Consider the following 8,651-nt stretch of genomic DNA (forward strand, 5'->3'; position numbering starts at 1 on the left):
TCCATGGTAGATTGCTCTGTTCTTTATGAAGGATACAGGTTTATAAAGCAAAAATACAGCAAAAACTAGCTTGTGAAAGTACCAGTGCAAAAGGTGGGGGGGTGGGGGGTGGGGAGTGGGGAGGAGTGTGCATTACTAAAGTCAGTTGATTCCCTTTGCTCAACACTTCCTTTGAGCAATGCACATGAAGCCATGTACATGTGGTTTAGACAACTGAGGAGACCATCAGTGAACTGCCTGTTAGGGCTAGGATGTCAGGTCACAGTTCATTCATACTGTGGAGAGGAGACAGAAGGAAACAGCACAAGGGTTCTGGGGGTGGCAGTCCTGTAGCCTTGACATTTGTTTATTGACCTGCAAGGCAGGGTATAAGCTCAGGGAAAATGTCCAAACCACAAAGAAAAAACACACCCATGCAAGTTTTGATGCGAGATGAAAGGAGTTTTTGTTTGTTTGTTTGTTTTTGTTCCTTTAACAAAAGAAATCCACACAATTTCAGGGTTCCTCCATTTAAAAAGGAAAGGGAAAGGAATGATTCAGAAAGGTCAGTGATGGAAGATGCCCTTTCTGTCCTAGGAAGACCAAGACAAAATGCAGTGGGGACAAAAACGTAGAGTTAGAAATCTAGGTTGGGGATATAGCTAAATTGGTAGAGTGCTTGCCTAACATGCATAAAGTCTAGGGTTTGAGCCCCAGAACTGCATAAACCCTGCATAGTGGTGGAGGCAGGAGGATCAAAAGTTCAAGGTCACCCTCTGCATCCTAAGAAGTTTGAATCCAGACTAGGATACAAAAGATCCTTTCTCAAAATAATAAAAAATAAAATCAATTTAGAAATGATTGAATGCTGGCTCCTTGGTGGGAGAAATGGGTGCTAAGTCAGATGTATCTGCCCAGATCACATGATAATGGAATTTGAGTAAAATGCTACATAGGGTTGAAAAAAGGAGCATTTTTGCTGATATTTTGTTGTTGTTATGATGGGTGTGACAGTATTGTTATTATTATTTAAACTCTTTCTTTGATGGAGCATTCTATATTCTTCCCAGGAGAGAATCTTTCAGAAGGGCTGGAGGTATTTAAGAATCAGTGTGGGAATTTATGTTTCTGCTATCTGAGCACCTTGGACTGTGAGTATTCTCAGAGATGTTGAAGGGGACAATACATTTATCAATAGTACAAGAGAGAGAATGTTACAACTAGAGTCCCTTGCTATTACGTCTTTGACCAACTTCCTAGAAGAATCAGGCCAAAGAGCTTATGTAAACTTCAGGCAAACTGGACCTAGTGATGCATGATTGTAATCCCAGTACTTGGTAGGATAAGAGATGAGGATCTAAGTTCTAGGCCAGTTGGAGTGACATAGTAAAACCTCTGCTTCTAAAATAAAATGGAATAAAAAAGTTACAGAATTTTACAGTTCTGTAAACTCTAAACTAATTCAGACAAATAAAATAGAACTAAAGAAAATAAGAGGCTCACTGAAAGACCCTTGGACTGGAGCTGTTTTCAATCTCATTGAATTGTCAACTATTTTAGCTGTGTCTATCCCAGTCTTCTAATAGATAGGCTTTCAGTTTTTAGGAAAACAATGCACGATTGGTGGTGTGTGCAAATGGACTGAACAAGTGTAAAAGTAGAAGGCATGTGGGCAGACAAACAGCTTTATGTGCATGGAGTCTCTCAGCTTTATCAGGCTTCTTGCAACCCTTATAGTCACAGTTAGGTTTTGTTGCCTATAGATGCATTGAAGAATCTGTTTATTTACCCAGAGAAGTGTAATTCCTCAAAGACACAAGAAAGAGAAGGAGTTTGTTTCTTTTCTTTTTTCTGTTTCTAAAAGTATGAGTGCTATTCATGCTTTCTAGAAAGAATACTTCATTTGGAAATTGTGTTACAGCCAAATTAAAAAAAAAAATGAGCCTTTCTTAGCTCAAATATGTACATTTAAAATATTTTCAATAATGCAGGGAGCACCAAATGCTTCATTTTCCACAGCATCCCTCATGGGACTAGCATGAAAATAAGAAAAGTAAAATAATTTTTTTGCCCTCACCTCACCATACTCACTTTCATATTGTGTTTTCAAAAGTTATTTGTAAATCATATCTTCATGAGCAGCTTACATTGTAATCTAAAAGAAAGAAACACACCATTTAGGGGTTCCTCTGTCTTTTATTTGTGTATAATGAAAAGGGCCATAATTGCAAGTTTAAGATACAGATGTAGAAAGAACTGAAACCTGCATTCATCAGGTTATATTTTCCTTGGGTGTTTGCACAGCCTTCTCTAGGCACATTGTCTGGTTCCTGCCATCCTCAGTCACGTGGGAAGAGATGTGCATGCTACTTTCATTGGGTGTGTTTTGCATATACTTCCTGTTTAAATGTCTTGCATGGTAACGGAAACATATTAGAGCTTTAATGTTTAGTTAGAGCTTTGTTTTTTAGTCAATGGAGACTTCATCAAATGTACTTGGTTAGGAGTACTTTTGAACATGTGACTAATATTCAAGATAGCACTCATATGTGTGCGCTTTTATGAAAAAAAAAAAGCAAAGAAACATCACATTTAATTTAAAGAAAACAATCAGAAACTATCTTCAAGGATATTTTAGCAGCACCCCCCCCCAAAAAAAAAAAAAAAAAAGAAAAGGGGAGAAAAGTGAAAAAAAGAGAAAAGAAATAAAAAGAATACCACCCTGGAACTCGAGTTTATTAGAAGGTTGCCGAAAAATAACAATGACATTTAATTTTAAAAGTTCTAAGTTTCTAGCAAATCAACTTGCTTCAGAGTGGAAGAAACCTAAGGTTATTTTAAATATCAGAATGTTTGTAGGCTTCTCTCGTTGAATATCATGTACATTTAAAGAGACAGATGTAAAAAAAAATCTTTCTTTTTTGTTTTTATAAGATCAATTATTTGTTTCTCCAAGTCCTTTCACTTGCCAGACAAAGAGTATTGGAATATTCCATTTCATTTATTTACATATCTTCTCACCAATTTCTCTACTTCACAGTTTCTTCTACACTCTCCACAATTATTTAAATATTGGCCAGAAGTGTTTCATCTCCTTTGAAACTCTGTCATTTCTCATCTTTATCTAAATTTGCTGATCTAGGCTAAGCTGTAAGCTCCAGGGTTGTCTCTGCAGTGTTTTGAGACAGAGTCTCACTATTTAGCTCAGGCAAGTCTACCACTCATGATCTTTGTGCTTCAGACTCCCAAGAGCTGAAATTAGAATCATTACCATGCCTGGTATTTTAAAATATCTTTTGAAAGGATATATTTAGAGAGCTTTGAATACTAATTTGCCAATGACTTTGGTTAAGCTGATTTGAATCGGTACTTAGAGCCAGTGACATATTCTCCACATTAAGTCAGAGTGATGTATCATTAGTTTACTCTTACAATATTACTGATTATCTATTATATGTTGAGTATCTTATTTGCAGAGGTATATGGTCATAAGTAAAATCCCACACTCATTAACTAGAAAATACTGTTTTTGTCTAATTTTGAGAGGAGAATGTAGACATTGCTCCCTTGAGTTTATAAATTTCATGATTCAGGAGGTTGAGGCAGAAGATTCAGGGCCATCCTTAGCTATATAGTGAGTCTGAAACCAGCCTGAGATACGTGAGACCTTGTTATTTATTATATAAATAACTATATAATAGACTCATGGTAAGATGGCTCAATAAGATTAATGTGAGCAAGAATAAAGTAAACGTGGCTGCCACCAAAACATGTGTTCAATCCCCAGACCACATATGGTGGAAAGAAAGAACTGACTCCTACAAGTTGTCCTCTGATCTTTTTTTTTTTTTTTTTTTTTTTGTGGTCTAAACAAACAAACATACAGAGGCAAGTCCTGAAGGCCAGTCAGTCTAACCAAAACAGCAAAACAGAAAGGCTCAGTGAGAGATGCTGTCTCAAAAATTAGGGTGGTGGAGAAGTCATTGAGAAAGGTATATAGATATCAATCTCTGTTGTCTGCACAAACCAACACACACACTATGGGGAATTTTGCAGAAAAATACTTCTAATTGCTAAGTCCTTCCTCTGTGTTTACCTTTTGTCTTAAACTTGACAGTAAAATTTTTGGAAACAGAAATAGTTTGGAAAGCAGATAAGGTGGTACATGCCTATAAACTCAGCACTCTGGAGGTAGAGACAGGAAGATGATCACAAAGTTTAGGCCAGCCTGAGTTCCAGACCAAGGCTATATAGCAAGACTCTTTCTGAGAGAGGGAGAAGGAGAGGGAAAGAGGGAGAGAAAGAGAGAGAGAGATTCGAAAAGCCTCAGGGAATTTAGCAAGTTCATGAGTGCTCAAAGCTATCCATAAGTACAGTACCTGATTTCCTGATGAATAGGTCATATTTATTTAGTAGGATTCCACAGCTTTAAGTATCAACGGAGAGGACCAAGTTATGTTCATAATCTATTCAAAGCAGCAGAAACCATTCCTGTCACATTATTGTCAAACCACAGGAAATTATGCTTTTCCTCATTACCACATTCGGCTCTGTAAGTGGCTGATAGCTTTGCCTACACAGTCTTCTGATAGTGTTTTCTCAATTTAGAAACAAAAACATTTCTCAAGATTAATGTGTGTGTGTGCGTGTGTGTGTGTGAGTGTAAAATGGCAGGTGCCAGATAATTGTTTCCATCTAAAACAGTGGCTTGCTTGGAGGTCAGGAAATAATTCTTTTCTTCACAAACATTTATTGGGCACCTACTATGTGTCTCACTCTTGCCTTGTGGCTGCGACCAAAAAGTATTGCTTGATCTGGTACTGGGCTGATGCAAGGGGCTGACTCTGAGGGGAAGGAACAGTCACATACAGCATTAATCATATGTGTGTTCATTGAACAACTATCCCCCCTGCTATTTTTGTTCAGTGAGATGCTGGGCTGAAAGGTAAATTGGAACTGGATTAGAAACAGCTACAACACCTGGTGAAGGAGTTTGAAAACCACCCTTAGGCAATTGGGAGATATCAGAGGTGAATTCAGAGTCCTCAAGAAGCAGCTTGTAGATCTCTGTTCTGCTATGTAGGCATAAGGAAGGTTGAGCAAGAAGAAACAGTCCATACTTGTCATCCCAAAAGCCGATTAAGATCACCTTGTAACAGTATGCTGGCACCAGGAGGTAATAAATCTTACTTTGATGGGGATTTCTTACTGGCTGTGTGAGCTTGTAATATCTCCAAATTCTCAACACTTTTCTGTGTATATTTACTACCAGCTTCACACTGATGTGAACAGAAACGCAAGTTAAAAATTTTTAAGATTCCATCAATGTTTCTAAGGTTTGCAGCCTACCAGGCTTCCAAAAACTGGTCTTCAGTGATGTATTAGGCTCCTGAACCTGCTATAACAAAGAATCACAACCTTCAGAGCCTAAAACAACAAAAATGCACAAAACTCTGGATTGGATACCCCAAGCACGGTATAGACCAGGTGTGATGGTGCCCACATATTACTAAAGCACTTTAGAGGTAGAGAGAGGAGGTTCCAAGCTCAAAGCTAGCCTCAGCTACACAGCAAGTTCAATACCAGCCTGGGCTACAGGAGCTCTGTCTCAGAAAAAAAAAAAAAAAAGAAAGAAAAGAAAGTAAAACAGCAAACAAAAGACAATAATAGAAATGTATGGCTCTCCCAGTCCTGGAGGCAAAAAGCTTGACATCCAGGTCTTGGCTGGGCCACACTCTTCTCAGAAGCTCTAAGGAAAAAGGCTTCATTGTATCTTTCAGTTCCAGGTGACTCTGGGTGTTCCTTAGTTATGACTTCAACCCTTGTATCTATCTTTCCATAGCTTCTTCTGCCTTCACACATTTCTTATAAGGGCACTCTACTGGATTTAGGGTCCATCTGGGTCATGCAGAACGATCTCATGCTCAAGTCCTTAAATATATTTGCAAAACCCCCTTTTCAAATAATTTAACACTTAGAGGTTCAGGGATTTTGTGTTTGTGTGTGTGTGTGGGGGGGGGGGAGACTGTTGTTCAACCCACTATAAATCATAATGGGTAAGTCAAGTCATCATACTGTGATGGCAGAAATTCTTAGCAATATTGTAGGCAGGGTCATTTTACTAAATAAGTAGGTCTGTGGAAGGTCGGACAGAAATTGAAGGCTTTTTACATTGTATTAGTTACTTCCCTCATTATGTGACACAATATGCAATCAAAAACACCTTAAGGGAGGAGAGGTTTATTTTGGGTCATAGTTTAAAGAGAGACAGTCCATCATGGTAGGGGAGGCATGGCAGTGAGGGTCTTTGGTGGCAGCAATATGAAGCTACCACCTATTACAGACTGGCAGAATCAGAAAGCAAATGGATCGGACTAGATCCAGGCCCCAACTACAACTTTCAAAGCTGGTCTTAGTGAATCACTTCCTCCAGCTCAACTGTACATCCTAAAATAGAGTTACCAGATGAAAAACAAGTGTTCAAAGACAAACTTGTGTGGACCATGTTACATCTAAACCACTACACACTTTAATTGTCACTCAAAGGCTAATATAGAAAAACTTGTAGGAACTGTCATTGAATGCAGACAAAGGGAATGGGATGGAAGGAATATCAAAGATTTTCTGTTGCCCATGACTACAGACATGAATAACTGAGGTGTCAAAGAAGACAATTATACTATTATAATAGATTAAAATATCACCAAAGATGGAAAAAACATCACCTGGGAGATAAGTATATGCATATTTTCATAAATAAATATTTCCAAGTAGGGCTTCCTTAAAAGTGAGGGTAAGTTACAGGGTTTCTGTTGCAGGATGGGGTGAAGGAAAATAGTGAAGAACCAAGGCTTACCCAAATCGAGGACAATCCAAACTAAAAATAAATAAAGGAAAGTAAAAATGTGAACTCAGGTTTGTGAAAGAATAGTTGTTAATACCTAACCTGAACTTGTGATTTCAACAACTGTTGGTAACTTGAACTCAAACATGAGAACTCTATGAGTTCAAGTGTGTAAACATAAGCACTTTCAGCCTGATATGTGTGTCGCATGTATTCTGCTAATGTTCCATTGGCTGTCTATGGGTTCTATGTTATAACTGAGTTGCAAGAATACACACACATACCAAGCATGGACACAGCTTTGGGAAGAGGAGACAAGAAGACTTTGAACTCAAACCTCAGAGACACATTATAGAAAAGAAACAAAATAAAACATGAAGAGGAGGCAAGACTTTGAACTCAAACCCCAGAGACCATTATTAAAAAGAAACAAAATAAAACAAGATGAAGCCACATAGAACCAACATATTAGCAGCTGCTATTTTGAACCTTCATCCTCTAAGAAGTTGTTCTCTGAAATAGGCCATAAAGTTTCCCAGTAGAGAGATGGCTACGCAAAAGGAAATTATTTTAGGTCTGCAGCCCATGTTACAGTGAATGAATTCATCGGGTTGGAAAGAGAAAGAGGTTAAAGGAATCTAACATAGGCATTTGGAACTTTGTGCCCCATGGAAGCATGGAAAGTTTAAGGTCAGCCTGAGCTATATAATGAGACTCTATCTGGAAAACAAAACAAAACAAAACAAAATTGCATATAAGGGACTGAAGAAATGGATGATCAGTAAGACGGGAGTTTGGTTCCCAGTACCCATTGTAGGGAGGCTCGCAACTGCTTCAAACTCCCGCTCCAAGGGATCCAATGTCCCCTTCTGGCCCCCATGAGCGCCACCTTCAACACACACACACACACACACACACACACACACACACGCTCACACACACACGCTCACACACAAATGAATTTTTGGCAGCTGCAACTTATCTTCTCCCATCCGTCCTGGAAGCTGACAACTAAGTACAGTGCCATCATTGTACATCTAGAATTTCTTAGACATTTGTTTGGCCAGTTATGACTTGCTGCCATTCCTTACATCACAGGTGTGTCCAGGTAAGATGCACTAGGGTGTGAGAATGAGTAAGTAAGTAACAGGGCTAGGTGAAGCAGAAGTGTGAGGGGCCCAATCCAAGCTAAGGGAAGCTGCTGAACCAGCCAGCTGACTCCCATTTTAATCTCTACTCCCTGACCCCAGTTCTACAGGATTCAGGCCACACTGTAAAGCATATTTTTTCAAACTGCAGGCCTGATCACAGAAAATCAAATTGAGTCGATTCTTGCCAGCATTAAGAACATAATATAAAACAAAACAAACAAAGAAACAAAAACAAGACAAAGCAAATCACTACAAAGAAATAGAACAGGAATTACCAGATCTTGCTCCTAGGAACCGTAGAATTATTGAATCAAATTTCTGTGATTTATGTGTGAGGGAGTTAGTAGGGTTATGTGTGTGAGTGTGCATGCTGATTTGTGATGTAAAATTTTTCTCAGTGAGATTCATAGCCACATTTGTCATGACTCACATTTCCTAGCCTTTACCCTGCTCAAAGCCTTATTATTTTTTCTTTTTCTCCATCTGGCTTAGATTCCTAATCAGTCACTTCCCACTGGATTTGAACCCACTCTGTTCACACTCTGCTAAAGCTGACCTTCATACTCTAGTTCTGAATCCACTCCAGTAACCTATTTTCCAATCTTCAACCACTAGCAGATAAAATGGTATACTTTCCTCTACCACCACCTCTAAACTTGTTGCTTGTTCCTTGTCAT

The sequence above is a fragment of the Meriones unguiculatus genome, chromosome X, assembly GCF_030254825.1.
Source record: "Meriones unguiculatus strain TT.TT164.6M chromosome X, Bangor_MerUng_6.1, whole genome shotgun sequence".
In the NCBI taxonomy this organism is placed as follows: Eukaryota; Metazoa; Chordata; class Mammalia; order Rodentia; family Muridae; genus Meriones; species Meriones unguiculatus.